At 37.5% G+C, this 18,410-nt stretch overlaps 1 long non-coding RNA gene across 1 annotated transcript; it reads left to right on the top strand.

Annotated features, from left to right (window-relative positions):
- The first annotated feature begins 10,310 nt into the window (after positions 1-10,310).
- On the top strand, positions 10,311-17,068 carry LOC140950015 (uncharacterized). The gene is made up of 4 exons (XR_012167141.1): positions 10,311-10,597; positions 11,902-12,042; positions 12,875-13,028; positions 16,723-17,068. It is a non-coding gene; the product is annotated as an uncharacterized lncRNA (long non-coding RNA).
- Positions 17,069-18,410: the final 1,342 nt, after the last annotated feature.

Here is an 18,410-nt window from a genome sequence, read left to right as displayed (position 1 = left end):
AACCCGTCAGGTGTGCTTCTGGACGAACTTGTTTCGAACATGTCATCGAACGGACAAATAACAATGCTGTGCACTCACACCTTCACAACAGCTTGCCAAAAAGACGCACCTTGGATAACAAACAGATTTTTTGATCCAGAATATGAACAAGAACGCCTTTCTACCCACGACTATGGCAACGACCAGTCTGTTAAAAAAATGCGCAAAATGAATGGAACTATGCTAATCGACTGCATGGAGTTACCACTACACAAAGAATCGGATTTCAGAAAGGCAATTGAGAAAGTCATGAGTACCAAGATGAAACAGTACAGCAAAATGTTTATCCTTCCACAACCTGGGGATTGGCCAGCCCAGTTTTATCCTCGAAAGATTGTTTACAGTTCAACATGCAATGAATCAATTAAATCTAGCCTGGTGCCCCTTCTGGGACCTCTACACGTGTCATTGAATGGACAAGAAAACGTTTTTAAAGAATATTTTGAACTACTCCTTAATGTGTACCAGAGTGTCTTTGGAAAGAACAAGCCACTGGCTGCAGAGAAGTGTCAACCCTGGAAAATTGCACTGATCCTCGAGTTGTGTTATGGTGGTTGGAGCCTAATCCGTGAAAGTATTTTAAGTGTATTTGGAGATCGATGTAAAGACCTCCAATTTCTGACCCTAATCAATTTTCTTGATAACTATCTTCCTCTAGTTCTAACAATTTATGCTGTTGTCTTTCGTTCCAACAATTTTCAACTGTACATTTCCGCCCTAAAGAGAATCTGGCTTATGTTTCTTTGCTTTCGTCGCCACCACTATGACAAGTCACCACTGGTTTTTCTGTCTAGCGTTCTCTACTGGGAAAAAATCTCACACCCCTTGTTCTTAACTCTAAAGAGTTCTATTGTTTCCTTCACCGAATATCCTGTTGAATACTTCCATTCCGTTATTCGTGACCAGACGAACCCGCATAGTTCAGCTGAAGAAATAACCAAAACCTGCCGTTCCATCTTCGCCTCTAAGCATCGACAAGAAAAATTCAGAAGAACCTTCTTCCCCCCCAAGAACTATATTCTTTCCCGCAATCAACTCAAAGCAGCAAAACTTAAAGCAGCACAAGTGTTAAAGTCTATTTTCTTCGATATCATCTGCAAGCCACACAGCTCCTTATCCAAACTTTCCGCAACGGGAGAACGACAAGAGTGGACTCTTCCTTTTCTGTTTGGTACCAAACCTAAGACAGATAAGGTATTGCCGTGCGCCTTTCACCTGTCAGTGAAAGAAGAGGACCAGCCAGATCCAAGCAGAGAATGTGACCTCCATAGCTGTCAAGTACAAGGAGACAAATGGCGTGTATTCAAAGGATGCGGACATTCTTTTCACTTTTCATGTGTGCCAGATTCAGTCTGCCCAATATGTCAGGAAGGCATCCGTCGTAAAGTTATGGAACACGCCCGGAAAGCGAAGGAGGCGATTTTCTCGAAGTCCACATCAAGCAAGCATGAAGCCAAGACAGACAAAAAGGAAAACCAAGCAGAAGATGACGAAGTGCCTTTGTGTTCCATGACAGACACGGAGATCGAAAAACAAGCAAACCTGTTAAACTCTGAAATTGCGTCGTGGCCAAAGTATGATCCTGGAAAAGTTTGCCAACGTCCACAAGTCCACTCAGCCGGAGGACATCCATCTAATAGTAAGCAGAGATCGGAACCACTGAAAAGAAAATGGAAATGCAGATTTAGTGATCAGGCGGAGGAAGCTGTCGCAGAATTCCTTAAGAAGTGCCATGGTGACAAGCCAACAGATCTTCAAATTCGACATCTCTTGGAAACTGACGCAAGATTAACAGGAGAAACTTTGGAAAGATTAAAACGAAAGATATTAAGTTTGATGAAAAAGGACAAGAAAAAACCATCCGAGTCACCACTACGAACAACAATACCTGTTCCACCGTGGGGAGGACACTTCTTTCATCAAGACCAACGAATCGAAATTGTCAACTCCTGTCCCATCGACAACCTCCTGACTTGTTTTCATTTGTTATTCTCCTCTGATTCTAACTTTCACGCCGCTTTTGAAAGCCTAACCCACCAGGGAGCAAAGACTCTTCTAAGTGTGCACCAGATGTTCAAAAATCTACATTGGTCCGTTGGAAAGGTTATGTGGTTAACTCAGGTAAATCTGGGTGTGGACCTCACGAGACATGTTGTAAACGTTTGGGGCGGTGAAGACGAGAGATTTTTTGGAGCATTACGCGAAGTTACCATGAACACACTTCAGTCAAACTGCAGTAACCCGACATGTCCCGCGAAGAACTTGCGATTTACATCCAAAGGCCCCATCTCCTTAAAGTAAGCGCAAGCGTACCAATTATTTTGTCCCAATAATAGGCCATTTCCGAGTTCCCCCGGGCCTCTGTTTCAAAACGAGGGTAGGTGCCAAGCCTTTAATATGGAAATGATTTTTTATTCTCATGCAAATAAAACTCATTTTCACAAGAAAGGTTGTGCACCTAGCCTCATTTTGAAAGTGAGGGTTTTGGAACTCGGAAGTGGCCCATTATAGTATGAGTTTTGTGCTTTAGAGAATACACCATATCAAACATCCCCTGAAATTATCGAGGGAAGGGGGGTCCAAAAGTAGGCACTTTCCGAGGGGGTGGCTTACACAGGTTTTTTTCCAGGGGGGTCTGGGTATTCTTTTAGAGGGTACCCAACCAAATTGAATAATTACTGAAATTCCAGAGGGTGAGGTTGGGGAATGACAAGCCCCCCCCCCCTCATGGAATGGAAATTCCAGACTACACAATAGGTTCCCTCCAATTACACAAAGTACCATGTATCAACAGCAGTATACATGCTAAATCATTGGCAGAGCAACAGCACACTTCTTATACTTTTATGTGCTTGTCAATAACTGGAAGGAGTGAGTTTTCAAGGAACATTCAAAACCGTCAATGTGTACCTGTTGTTAACTACAGGTTGCCAATAACTTCAACATCATCACCAACAAAAACAACATCTTTCATCAGGAGCCCATCAAATGATGGGCTCCTGCTTTCATATACTAATAACAATAACAACTATACAGTTTCAAAGCCTTTAAAGTGTTAACAAAAAGCTAAAAATAAACCTAATCTTGTAATAAACAAGAGGATTTCTTTCAAGTTACAGTTCTATATTTCCACACAATGACAAACATGAATGTTGAACAAATATTGGATAAAAAAATGGAAGGTGTGTCTAATTAAATTTTATGGGGTTAAAAAGACTTTAGAGGGCATACCTAGAGATACCTGTTAATCAAGTTTATTTTCATTTCAGTTCCCTGGTTGTTCCACCCAAACAACATGAAACTCCCCTGGAAGCTATGCTGAATCAGTGGTTGAGGCCAGCAAGCACAATTTGCATGAGAGAATGGAAGGATGCTATTCCACTGGGCACTACCCAAATTCAACATATAAGAACCTGTGACGAACAGGCTGACGGCAGCAAAATCGACAAGTTAGTAACTTTTTCCTTCTTCCTTCAAACTACAACTAAATGAATCAATGTATGGGTTAACTCAAGAACTTTAATAGTTGTATTTATCTACAGAGCTTTCCTAGATCTCTTGGATACATTTAGTATAATGTACAAATCATTCTGTTAGTTTCTTTGTACAATCAAGTGTCAATTATTGTAAATAATTTTTATAATATTAACACCAATTATTGCTTCTTGCAATATTTTAACTGTCACTATCAGGATCCACCACCACTGCACTGGGACACGTGTGTTTGGGCAAAGAACATTTTGTCATGGCACACCACTATTTCTGCCATTAAATGTGGACTACCATTGCAGACAAGGAGTCATAAAGGAACCAAAAGATCTACCAAGAGAGCTAGAATTTCCACCATCTTCTGGCAATAAGTAAGTAACATTGTTCAACATGCATAAACGTTAAGTATCACTTTTTGCCATGTCTAAGAGAGGTAGCAATTGAAAGCTCATTATTCTTAACCTTACTATGAAGTACAAAAACAAACCCTTTATGCTTAGAACTATGTTTATTTTCCCAATGGAGATCTCAAAGGGAATTGTTCATCTTAGAGCCCTGGGTTGCCTTCCTTTTTTTCAGACAACAGCATTGTCAAAATTTATACCCTAAGTTGTTTTTTGTGGCTTTATCAAAGCATTTGCCAGGCTCAAAATAATAGCCAGTCCACAGTCATACATTGTACTCCAGCCAGAATGGCGACTGGACTGATCAAAAACTTCACTGAATACACATCTAAACAGACATTTGAGTTGAATCAGCCAATGATAGGTTTGGTGAGTTCACCACTGTTTATTCAAAGTTGTTGAACAGTCAGAAAAAGACCCTGGCCAAGCAGAACTTTATTTGACCGAGTCATTGCCTGGCCAGCATCAGAAAAATATTTTGAGTCCGGAGTTGACCAGCATCAAGGACTTGATACTGAGCAACATTTTACTACTCATCTCTTACAGCACATGTCATTGTTGGTTGTTATGAGACTTTTCAAGAAAAAAAGTGCCCCTGAAAGAAAAACAAAAGAAAATTAATACTATAATTATTATTATCAAAAGTCTTCCCAGACACTGGTCCAGAAATCAAACACTATAATAATAACATTCTTAATAATAGACATCTTTAGTTAAAGTTTATGTCTACTATGATTTCTTTCTCTCTCAAGGTATCATCTTTACACCATCACCTTTTGGGAAGGCAGCCATTATACATGCACCATATACTTGTCCAGCCCACTTGTTCAACAACCTGGGTGGTATTTTTATGATGGTATGGCAGTAAAAAACAAAGGGTGTGGCCTTATTAGATGGAGCAATCCACCTGCAACACCACAGGGCTCCATGCTATCGCATGCCATCTACATTTTGCAGTTATAATGCAAGAATATTACTGTCTTTGTGTCAATCTGTAGTCTTGCGACAATGGGACATTGAGATGCACTACCATTTTTCTTATTCTTTTCTTATTTTCTGCATATGGATACCTTAGGTAACCATGTTCATCATGAATCTAAGCACAATGCAAACATGAATTTTTTTAACACAATAATACATGAAGCATCAACATTCTATCCGATAGCCTAGCTACATTGTATTTCTCATGGTTAAAAAGCAGTCCACCCAAATCGACTCAGATTTTCTCAATGCTTCTGTAAGTTGATACTTGTCAATGTCCTTGAAAGTGTGAGCATGACACAGGAGTTAAATGACTTAGGTAAAGGAGCTTTTTACAGTGCCATCCATACACCGCATTCGATGGTGTAGCATGTAATACATGTGAATATGTTGCGAGTTGCGTAGTATTTTAAATACCAGCCCCAAACAATGAGCAAAACGTCTTCTTTTATTATATGCTATTTATCAACGAATAAGAGGTTTATTATTCCACTACAAAAATATGTTATTTTGCAATTGGCTTCTATTTCTTCGGTAAGAGTATTCAGAAACATCCTGATTCCGTCTGTGTGAATCGACGATAACAATGAGCACAATGTTCGCTCGTAATATAGGCAAAGCATTGAATGCGAGGTCTACTGCCAAAAAGAATATTATTATGGTTTCTATTTCTATTTTCTATTCTATTTTCATTTGCCAGTTTGTCCAGTTTAGCCATAGTTGCTCCTTTTGCATCCACCGGTATTGGCCCTGTTGTAAACCAATTAAACCAGGACACTACACTGTATCACGGTGTCATATTTTGCACATTCTCTTGACCTTATATGGTAAAATGACATAATAGTGGAATAATAAATTTCAATATTGCATCTTTTTTTGGTGTTTTTTTTCAAGTTGTGAGGTTACTTTTGGTCTTTTGGCCAAACACCTTTTGGATGTTTGAGAGTTTCTTTGCCACACAAGTCAGAGTTTTGAAAAAAGAAAATACCAACGTATTACAGCCTCTGCACACAACATTAATAATTATTGAAGTTCCCCTGAGTTTTCAGGCATGTGATTGTCCTATATTAATTTGGAACAGAATTATAAGCCTGCTGCTGTTTAAAACAGCTGAGAATGCAGCCCAATAATTCCAAACTTTTGCAGTTGAAAGATGTTACATGTTCAACATAATAGTTATTATCATAATGTTTCCTTTCCACTGAATTACCTTTTAAGTAATTGAGTTGTAGGTGATCAAAATGCCTCCTCTTTATTGTGACTCATATAACAACTGCTTAATATTGCTTGTCATTATACCATTTTACATTATTCTACAAGTCAGAGCCTATATTTTTTGTAAGAAATACACTTTGAAAATTTGCTGAAGTTAAAAGAAAATTGGTAAAGATTTTACAATTTGTTATAACAGCAAAAACCACTCTGAACTATTGTTCTGTCATTAATAATGTACATGTATTGCCCTATATACTTTTTTGTCCTAATGTTAAAAACAAACTTCACACTCACTCTTATCACAGTTTGAAGAGAATTAAAATGTACCAGTATTGTGTGGTACATTTAGTTTAATCGCTATACAGCTGTAGTTACATGTTCTACAATTGTTGTATTCTATTCAATAGTAATAGAAAAATTACAAAATGTATTATTATAATGATAATGTATTTACAGCAAGGTTTTAGCCAGAGGGGAGTCCAAGCACAAAAGTTGAAGTTTTCAATTTTTGTTTTTCATATATTTTTTTCTTTGCATTGGAGGCCAGTAACGTGCAATGCACTTTGGAGAAGCAGAGAATGGATGCATAACAATGTTTTAGTTGTGTATATAAATGAGCCATGTTATGACAAAATAATTTCTCTACTAGTTAAGAATCTCAGTGAAAAGATACTGCATTACTGTAAATTAATTCCTAAGGCTATAAATGTCCTTGAGAAAGTATTTTTTGGTTCAATTAGTTTAAGACCATGGTAATGACACGGTACTAGAAATAATTATTACCTGTTAAATCCTAGGGTGTGGGTCACACGAGCAGTAACAGGAAAACATATTTATAAGATGGTTTAAAACCTTTTTTACATTACATTATCAAACAAACTGTACGACAGTAATTTTAACTATGAGCGTTTTGATCATTCTTACTGTACTGATGTACTAGCTAAATATGTAAACTACAAAAATCAGTCAGTATTAAACTTTATTTCAACAAAGCAGTTTGGAAAGTATTCTTAGAGTTGCTGTTTCTGGGGAATAGTGCAGGGCTGTCAACAAAGGCCGTTAGCCAGCCAAAACCGCTGGCTAGTTAGCCATCCTTCACTGGCTACTTTCATCTCCTTCTACCACAGGATCTAACAAAATAATACGTACCATCAAATAAAATTGCAAAGCATCTTTTTCCCAGATTTGAATCACATTGAATGCATATTTAAACAGTAATTAGATCTGTGAAACATTAGAACGGTGCAATGTCGTGGAAGGTCTGGGACATTACTGAGACTCTAACAAAATCCTTTGGTGCGAGTTCCAAAGCCGCCTACTATTATTTTATTATGAGCCTGCTACTTAAAAACTTTTTGACAGCCCTGATATTGCACAGTAAATAAACACTGTTGGATATACACATGCAAGCGGTCCATGACCATCATGCTACCTATCCCTTAATCAAAAAACCTACAAATTGCCTTTTGCTGACTTTTTCACCTGATTTTGCATTAAATAGCCAGATTTGGTTGTTTTATGCTGAAAAGTGGATTTTCCTCAAAAAGCTTGGTACTTTGCTTACAGCTACAGGGTACATTGTAGAGCAGTCCCCTTTTGCTTCGGCCCAAAGACTGGACACAGTGAACTCAAATGCTGTGTTAGCCAATGGAATCATTCTAAGATGCATTTATGCTGTAGTAGTTAATAACATAAGATGTAAGAACCTGTGTTCCTGTTTCTTTATGATTCGTTTTACAAGGGATTTGAATCAGAGATCGTTAACATTGCCAGTGTCAAATGCTTGCTTGTCAGGTGAGTCGGATGCGACAGTTACACCTCGAGATAACTATCTTATAAGCTAATACAGTGTTACTACATGTACATCTAAATTATTATTTCTTAGCCAATACACTGTTCGGGTTCTCTGTGGACAAAGAAAACTGTCTGTAATAATGAGCTGTCCATAAAGTGGTGCTTATAATTTCATTTACCAGCAGTTCTTTTTATCTTAATATTCCAGATGGTATAAAAATTTAATTACGAACAATTTACTATTTGAAACTGGCTACAGTGTTGATGGGATGCTACAGTGTACAATAATACTTTGAAGGGTCTGACTGCACTCTTATCGATCATAGTCATTGCCTCCTGTGAGCCAATTCATGGATGAATTTGATACATGTACAAAAGAAAATCCAACACTCAACAATCAGAAAGATGTAATACTATGTGACCTCATGATGGAACTTAAAGAAAGGAAATGTATATTATTTTTAAGTTACATGTATTTTCTTACCCTTTTTTTAAGTTACGTAAATTGGTCTTTTGTTGAAGAAAATGAAACAATGTCAAAAATTAATGTTTTGCTGTGCATGCATCAATCATGCAATCATGAATTTGACAAAGGTTTGGAATTGAAAACTGGACAAGTTTGTACTTGATGTACCAAATTTCTCACCGGCTGAAACTAACAAGCATGATGTGCCAATTTTTGGCTCTAGGTGACATCGTAAATAAGAAAACCCACATTTTGAAAGCATTTTTTGGCAAAACAAGAACTGATTATGCGTATACATATTATAAAACTTAAAAGTACTCAACCACAATTAATAAATACACAGTACAGGTAAACCCCCAATGCTAGCAATCTTCTGTGACCCAAAGAGGGCAAGTATGCTGGTGTAAAAAAAAAAAAAATAACTCCAAGGATTGCTCTACTGAGATATAACCATCCCTTTTCAGGGCTGTCATTACGTTTTGAAACAGCCATAGCAAATGAAGATTCACCCAATACAGGTCCCAAAACTTTAAATTACCACCTTCAGCTTTCCACTTTGATCACCGCTGTAACATCAAGTGAGCTCAGCTGTAACAGGTGTTATGGGTTATGGCCCCTAATGACAGCTCTGCCTTTTTATTTTAGACAATTCTCAGTTTATGTAAAGCCAAAACATTTTTATTCAATCATTACATGTAGATCTCATTACACTTTTATCCTTCTTTGGAACATTACCTGCTATTTTTCAAGATTATTTCACAAAAAAAGACTTTACATAATTATCACAAATATACCTGATCAGCATCTAATATAAAATTTTATTCTAATATTGTAGTCAATTTTTTATTGCAGTTAATTTATAATTTTCTGTTCTTTTTGTGTATGGCAATGTATGCTAAAAATAAAAGAAAAAATAATATTTATGCTGAGATACAAAATTAACTGTGCACAACATACACGTATACACAGATTAACAGCCAAAGAATTCTCAGTGAAATACAAAGGGGCAAATTATTATGGAACAATCCACCTGAAATGGGTGATTAAAAAAGATGTCTACGTACAAGTACAGAATAACTTCCAGCAAACGTTCAGGAAATAGTTTAAATTGTAATATAAGGTGCCAAACATGATAGGGCCATTTTTGTTCTCAGTTAAAAAAAAACAACTTTGTGCACGCATAATGCATGTACGGTCTCTAGGGAAAATACTATTTTTTTCACTTTCGATCGATCAAAATGGTGTCCCATTTTACAGACATTCTAAAGAGAAAACGCGCTGATTTAGATTTAGCGGTCTTCCTATTAATTATAATTATAATGATTATTATTCTGTTGCTCAAACGGCCCTCCACCAGCTGTACCTTTCAATTTTCTCTTGTGTTGGACTGTGGGGCGAGAAACTTTAACCTGAGCATAAAATGCCAGCGAAGCTTAATAAATAAAAATTCGAATGTTTGAGGATACACTGAACTAGACCTCCAGAGGGTCCCTGAACTTCAAAGATGCAAGTCGATATTTGGTACGAAAACGGTCCACACGTTTAACACAACTGCCGCTTCCGTGCACAGCGGTACAAGCTAATTTATATACATAACAAAGCCCAATAATTTTTCTTTCACTTCTTTACAATTTCCTGTTGTACCGCTGTGCACGAAACTAACAGTAAGCATAGAAAGTCAAAATTACCCACCTTTTTGGCATGCCTTTCGCAACCATGCCGGCGATTGCAAAGCCAATATCTCCGACAAATACCCACCACTGGGTTTGTCCGCCGTTTCCAAGGCGCTACATTTTCTAGAGAAAACATTCCACTCAAAACTTTCACCAAAATGTTTTTTGATCTCTTACTATGGCAAGAAAACCACAACGCTATCACTGTCAAAAAAACAGCCATTACTTTTTTCATCTCAACCGGGAGCTATAAAACAGGTCATTTTTAGGGTCCTTTCCCATGGTGAGTTTTGGCTATAGGGTGTCAAAAATTAGGGCATTTTCACCATGCCGCTGGCCAAAAGTAACATAGAGACAAGATCGAGACAAGGGGAGTTTCGTGTCATCTGCATTAGCGATATGCCGAAACGGTCGGAGAAGTGCGATTTTAACCAGTGCAAAGAGCTTGTTTCTCCCTCCAAAAACGGCTGGAAAATCGTGCGACTTCACGCGAAGAAGGAGAAGACGTGCCTGGTCCTAGTTCTGGTGAAGATAATGTAAGCAATATTCTATAGAGACTATAGATTCGATGAGAAGTACGGTACAGTCCATGTATTTGCCGACCATGCACCATTGCATGACTATCTTTGTACATTACTAGCTAGCATGATGGTATAATGGGGCATTACAAAAGATTTGATGTGGCAATCATCGAATGATCTGAACAGAAACCTTTTTGTTGCATTTTTTTGCAGCTCCAGAACATGTCTTAGAATTAAGTATGTAGTGTTTTTGGTTTTCTTAGTACAATGAGCTTATTGAAGTCTTGCTTGGCAAGGTTTTAAATAACGATGCTATGTACATGATGCCTTTTTGATGTAAGAACATTTTGTAATCATCTCGACCTCATGATATGATTTGCACCATGCCTTAGAAAATATCACTCTAAATTCGACATTGCTTCGAATCTCTCAATTTAAGAAAAAGTTTTCTTATTTATGGGGAAATTTAAAACAGATCATAGGATAAGAACTCTTTTTTCTGTGATTTAAACTGCCTGTTTAAAAAATAGTTTATATCCTATGATTTGTTTAAATGTTCTCATAAAATAAGAAAACTAAATTTCTTAAATTGAGAAATGTGGTGCAATCTCGAATCGAAGGCTGGTTTCCATATGATCGCTAAGATTGCCACGATCGCTGAACTTTTTTTCAGTGATTGCAGCGATCACAGTGATCGTAGCAATCATATTGAAACCAGCCTTTAGAGTAGATGATAGGTGCGGTTAGTACACACATCATGGTAAAAGGCATTTCCACATTAACAAAGCCATGGTATGAATTTTAATGTGGATTTAGTTTACCGCAGCAACATGTAGTTACACACGAATTAATTCCCAAGTTGATTTAGCCATTTTTACGGCTTCATTTGCTCTATTGTGGTAATAATTGCTGTCAGTGATTGTAGTATTTCATGTTATGTTGAAAATTTACGGAGAGTTTAGCTGAAATTTTAACTGGTATGTTAGTGTTAGACTTGCGAAGGTAGTTAGCAGTTTGATTACATGCCAGAAATAGAACAAATTTTTTTTGTAAGTATTGTTCCCAAATCAGTAAAGCCCAACAAATTAGTTCAATCAGTGTGAAATAAACCTGTTTATGTAACACAGGAATCTTACCTTGGGAAACGTCGGTCACACTATTAAATAAAGTTTCCCGTGGTAAAATGGCAATTTCCCATGGAAAAAGTGCCCTGTGTAACTGCACCTAATATATATATTCAATATTTCTAGGTTTCTGGTATACTGCAAAGTGATGTTTCAGGATATTTATAACCCATATTTTAATTTCAATGTTTCTAGGTTTCTGGTATACTGCAAGGTGACGTTGTATCTTTGTATTTACTGGAGGTACAACTCACCAGAAATGCAGTTGTCATTTTAGACACTGCTGCGACAAAGTTCTTTTTGAGGGACTTTAACTTGCGTACAAGATCTCTGTGGGTAAGTCTTTATTGGAACTTAGTATCCTTATATTTTTGTAAACTCTTGATAGATTCTCTTCACTGTCATGCAACAAAATAATACATTGGAAACTGTCCAGTGGAAGAAGCCAAGAAAATGAAATATTATAAAAGACCAATATATAAACAATTTGTCCAAGTCTCAGGTCTTTGTGGCCCACAGTTTCTGAGTTATTTGTCGAAACGTTTCATGCAACTTTGTAGAGCTTTGTATGGAGACGCCATATTGGTGTACTGTGTTGGTGCACCAATATGGCCGCCAGAAATCAACAAAAACATCTGGAGTTCACTTTTTCTATAAAAGCGCTTTTTTTTCACTGGGAAACTAGCATACCTGCACATAAACATACACTTGAAATGGTTATACTGCTAAGAATCAAGAGGAGAGACTTTTTTCATCGAGACAGCATTCCTATTTTGGTGCCACGCACTGTGAAAACTCAGAAGTTCAAATTGCAGTATTTTCGAAATGAAACATGCTATGGGACTGGAGACTTGTTCAAACACATGGTGAAGCTTAAAAAAAAAACTTGCATAAGTAGCCAGCACTTCTCTCTCATTGTTTTTTTGCTACCACAGAGTCCTTAATAGAATGCAGCACCCATTGATCAATTTTTTTGGATTTATCTAGCCGCTTATTTTGCCATTTACATGTAGATTCTCTTTAGTTTGTACTCATGTCATGCCACCTTCTCAAGGTTGGGCACATGAGCACCTCGAATCCTATTGATCACACTGTTGTACAGAGCTACATGTACTTGTAGTGTAACAACATCTTGTATTAAATTGTTTGCATGTTCCAAAAATTACAGAATAAGAAGTACATGTCCCTTGAAAGAAGAGCTTGTTGCTTTCAAGATGAGCATGGTGGTGAAGCTGTCCATTGGCTCTATCAGTGTTCCTGTAACAAAGGATACAGTGATAGAGTGGCAGCATCAGGACCTCACATTAACATTTTACATGAAGGTGGGTGGAGTCGATAATGTCTCATAGTTACAAACATTGTAGTACAACTAGGCGTTAGTGGGATGTGAACCTGTAAACCTGCTTTAGTGGTGTATTCTTCTATCCAACTTAAGTTATCAAATACAGTGAACCTGTATTAAGCAGACACCCTCTTTTAAGCGGACTGTAGCTGAAGTCTCCAAATTTATTTTCCTTATTTACTTTAAATGAAACCTTTATTAAGCGGACACCTCTATTAAGCGGACACGGACACTTAGAGAGTACCTGAAATGGTCATTTCTATAGTTGCCAACCTGTATTAAACGGTAACTTTGTAATTAAATTCTACCACCCAACATGCCGGACACCGGAAATGCAAATGATTGCCACACACAAATGTTAATATTTTTACATTAAAAAACATGACTTGACGAACTTATTTGATTAGTTTCACAGTACATTGTTGTTTTCTATTTCGTTTTGTTTCTATAGAGCTTGTTTCACTTATCTCAGTTCTTTAAATTTGAGTTGCAATCTATGTTTATGGTACTATCATCTTTAATAAAGAAATTAGTGCAAACGTATATCATCATAGGCTCTGGGAGTGTTCTAAACGTTTCCACTGTTCATTTGAATGGCATTTGACACCTCATATGACGTTATCTATCAAAACCTGTATTAGGCGGACACCCTGTATTAAGCAGACACTACAGCATTCCCCGAGGGTGTCTGCTTAATACAGGTTTCACTGTATATAGTATGTTGATATGCAATATACCCAAGTAACGTTTTACTTCCTATATTATGTTTTTGCAGAATAATGATTTAACAGACCCTCGCAGTGACATTTACTGAACTTAAGTAGCTGTGAGGATATATTCCTCTGTTTAAGAAGGATCATGGTATAGGAGTTTTTTGTTGTTGTTGTTGTTTAAAAAGTGGTAATAAACATAGGTTTTCATTCCCAATTTCCTTAGCATACATATTATAAGTAGGGCTAGGAGACAAAGGGGTCTTTGACACCCACCTAGGTGTTAGTTATTTTTGTTAATCTAGTTAACTTGTATTTTTTGTTTTCTTATGACATGGTGAAGGGAGCATGCTGCAATCGTATACGTTGTAGTTAAATCCAAATATTGCTGTTAAAGAACTCTCAATTTAACAATTTGGCAGCAAGGCAACTTTGTCTTCAAATACCATGTAGGGTTATTGTTAAAACAGTTGACTCTCGATCACTCTAACCCTTGCTAACTCAAACCAATTTGTCGTTTCCCTCCAAGCCATTTTTCATATAATTTTAAATGAAATAACTCAACTTCCAACAACTCGAACCTTTTTGCTTTTTCCCTTGGAGGTAAAGATTTTATCAGAAGTTGACTGTAACTTTAATTTTTTTCAAGTGCAATCAATCTCCAACATGTTACATTTTCTGTATGGATTTTATTTAATTGCTATGAATAAAGGCCAGGTCTGAAAACGGGTATGGATTTTAGAGGTCTGTTCTTACATTTTCTGGTCCGAAATATAATATGGAGAACCGGAAGGCAAACTCTCTCCAAGAATTCGCCTGGAAGTACAGCCTTCTCAAACGTTATTTATGTAATTTTTCTCATCTTCTTCATCGGCTGGTAATCGAACCCAGTGCATGGTCTATGAAAATTAGCTTACCTAACTACATACATCTCGGAAATTACACGCGCAGTAATAACCCAGCAGTAGAGAGAACTGTACCTCATCTGTCGAACGTCAATTGTAATGAAACTAGTAAAAGTAACTATAAAAAGTTGGCACTCTTGCATAAAATAAGAGAGCTTGCTCGCAGGCTACTTATACTAGAAATACACTTATACTGGAAATACATGTATCGCAGCTTGTTGCGGGGGAGGCCCATAAAATTTCAGGGGGGAAGAATTGGAGTAAGTTGTATATCTATGAAGAACATTCCCTGATACAAGAATCTATCACGTAGAAAATGCTTTCGGTTTTACGTTTAGAATTACCTGATAACAGCAGATACAGGTTAATTACCCGTTAGCATGGAAAAACCCCTTAAAAATATTAAGGACCTTACGATCCGACAATGGCGAGGTCCATGAAAAAGTCACTGAAAAATAGACTTGGCATCCTTTCAAACAATTTCGCGATTATTCGAAGTCGCCCAGATACTTCAAAGAAGGGAATTTATGTTGGAGTTCAAAAGAGGGGGCCACTCCCGAGTTCAGACAAAGATGGTAGCATTTATCGCGTCGCCGTCCCCGTCATCAAAAAAATACTTAAAAATTGGTCCATTCACGTCGTAGTCGTGCAACGACGGCAAAGAAATGTACAAAAAAGCGTGATGCACGTGCAGAGTTGTTGTTTTGCCAATCTAAACCTATTGCTTTTTTGCCGTTCTCTTTGCCGTCGCCGTCATCGTCTCTACTCCTAACAAGATAAATAAATGATGTAGTCCCCTGAAAAGTTTCTTCTTATTTTTCCTTCAGGAAAAGAACATTCGTGAAATCTCATTCGAAGACCTAAGAAAGGCATCACCAGGGGCGGCCCAATGGGTCCATACAGCCGCTAGGCTAAAAAAAGTATGGGCCCATTGAAGACCAAACTTAATTGCGCCTGGAGCGCGAAGAACCCCCTAGTTGGGGGGATTTTAAAGTTTTTTATGCCAATGTAAGTATGAGTTTTTTTTAGAAACAAAAATAACTTTAAATATACATTGTTCGGGGGGAGTACTCCCATAAATAAGCTATATAGGTATGTCCCGCCCCATCGGGTAGGGTTTTTGCGCCGTTTTGGTCTGAAAAAGGGTATACACTTTGCCCGTTTTGGTCTGGAATCGGGTATGGTTTTCGAGGGAACTACGGGAGTGTATGAACGTATTTATCGTTTTAATTCCAAGTGAGTAAGAAAGGAAGAAAAATATGCGAATTCGAAATAGAGTTGAAGAATTTTTTTGTTTGCGATCTAATCTTAGTTATGATGAAATAATTTCTGCCTAAAGGCCAGGTCTGAAAACAGGTGTGGAAAATGACATTTTTTGGTCTGAAATAGGGTCAGGCTTTGGAAAACCAGGCGACACACCCCCACCAAGAATTCCTAGGAGTACCCCCCGGATACATTGCCACATTTAACGGTATTCAGGAATTAATTTGAAAACTCCTATTAAAATATAAAACATTAAAATGTGCACTTGACAGTAAATTACCTTAGAACAGTGAAAACTCGATTTAACAAACCTCTGTACTTGTATAACGAACGATTTTCTTCAGCCCGGCCAAAATTACAGTGAAATGTATGGAGCAGAACCTACATTTAACAAAGTAACGAACACAATCTACAGCGGAAACGAAAAAATTTACTTCGATACAACGAATAAATGTTAGCAAGTGATAAAAGATGAATGCCAAACAGACCAACAAGGATAAAATTCTTTTTACAGTAGTTGAACAGTTTTGTCAGTTTCTAGCGCCTTAGCTATGTATAGAAACCAGATCCGGATTATTAACTATACCTCGATATAACATTTCCCGAGCATTCGTTATATAGAGGTGTTCGATATAACGACAATCCATTTGTAATAACTAACACATTTCCCCTGTCCCTTGTCACTTCGTTAAATCGAGGTTCCACTTGTACTTAAATTCGATCAGTAAAACGTCATTTTACCTTTCATACAGCAGAGAGGTTGATAACGGATTTGTTGTTGTTGTTGTTGTTGCAGGAAGATGAAAGTTGGTCAAAGAAGACAATCACGGAAAAAGTAAATATCAATATCTATGAAAAAAAAATTGTGTAAAACTATTCATTTGTATCCTAAAAAACACCGTCTTATGAACGTCCTTTCTCCTTAGGCAACAACTACTCGTACGTCCAAGCTCCTTACAGAGGCGTCTTCTCCGTTTTCGAAATAACCACGTTTAGACTAGATTCTATTTTTAAAGAGTGAGGAATTAGATAAATCTTCATTGACAATCATTATCATTAACCACTCTCATAATAATAGGAAAGGCTTTTCGTTTTGCGTGGTTTGTAGAATCTTTTGACCCTCTTTTGCGGTTCATTGTAACTACTATTCTTTTATTAAAAGATCATATTTCAGTTTATTTGTTGCCTTAATGTTTGTTCTTTTATCCCCACATAACGGTGACGTGAGAGCCTATTCACCACCAGTGTTTAGTTTTCTGTAAGCTTAAAATAAATTTAAGTAAAACCTTCATACACCAAGAACGGTGGCTTCAGAAAAGAATAAGGCCCGAAGTTGATAATTGGTGGTAGAAATGAATAGTCTGTTGAACGTTGTGCTTCTTCGGACAACAACTAGTCAAACACTTGAGCTCCTTATAAAGCTATCTTCTCTACCACCAGTTTTTAGCTTTCTGTAATCTTTAACAGAAAGACTTAATTGCATGGATGAGAATAAACATTAAAAGTTCTTAATACACAAAGACGGTTTCCTTCGGAGAAGAATACGAACGGTCGAAGATGATAACTAGGGAAAAATAGAACAGTTAAGCCCCATTTACACGGCCGAAAATTTTTGGCACGGCTCGGATGAAAAAAGTACGCGTACCAAAAAAATTGGTTCGGCACGGATAGATTTAGTCGTGTAAACGACTTTGGCCCATCCGTGCCGAACCAAAATTTCACCCGTGCTCGGACCATGTCGAGAGGTTGTCCGAGCACGGATAAAACTGGTACGCGATCCTGAAAATCTAGCCCAGCTCGGATAAAGTGTGCAGTGTAAACGATTAGCCGTGCCGAGCTAACTTTTCTCTGATGAGCCTTCGTGCCTTTGGTCAGCACCAGTGTGGGAGAGCATGTACAGATGAGCTTTTTCGTTAGTTCAATATAAACCAAAAGTTCAATAAACACGACAGTAGTTCAATGACCACAAGTTAGTTCATTGATGAGCGTGGACAACATGCTGCTGCGGGGGAAATAGCCACGAATACGTTAGAATATTTTAATATAAATGTTTAGCATTAACTAAGTGGTAAATACTTTTCCGTTTTTTCAGTGTGTTCAATAACCACACAATAGTTCAATAACCGCACTGGTATTCTATGACCACCCATTTGTTCCTTGTGCGTAGACTACATGCGGCTGTGGGAATTCTAATGAACTTTTCGTCCGCCATGTTTTTACAGAGGAAGCAGGATGCGCACTAGGGAAGAATCGAGTACGCTGGCCGAGATGTTGAGCCTTTTACCCGTACAAAATCATAATTTCACATCGTTTAGCACGGTAGAAAAAAAAACGTGTAAATGAGTAATCAGTACTATTTTTTTGGTACGCGTACCCGGCTTTCATCCAAGCCGCGCCAAAAATTTTCTGCCGTGTAAATGGGGCTTAAGTTGAATGCTGTTTTTCCATTCTACTCAAACTGTTTCAACGAGTCAAACGTCTGAA

This window comes from Porites lutea, chromosome 1, assembly GCF_958299795.1.
Source record: "Porites lutea chromosome 1, jaPorLute2.1, whole genome shotgun sequence".
Classification (NCBI taxonomy): domain Eukaryota; kingdom Metazoa; phylum Cnidaria; class Anthozoa; order Scleractinia; family Poritidae; genus Porites; species Porites lutea.
The sequence above is the reverse complement of the archived record's forward strand: the minus strand, read 5'-3'. Positions and strand labels throughout refer to the sequence as shown.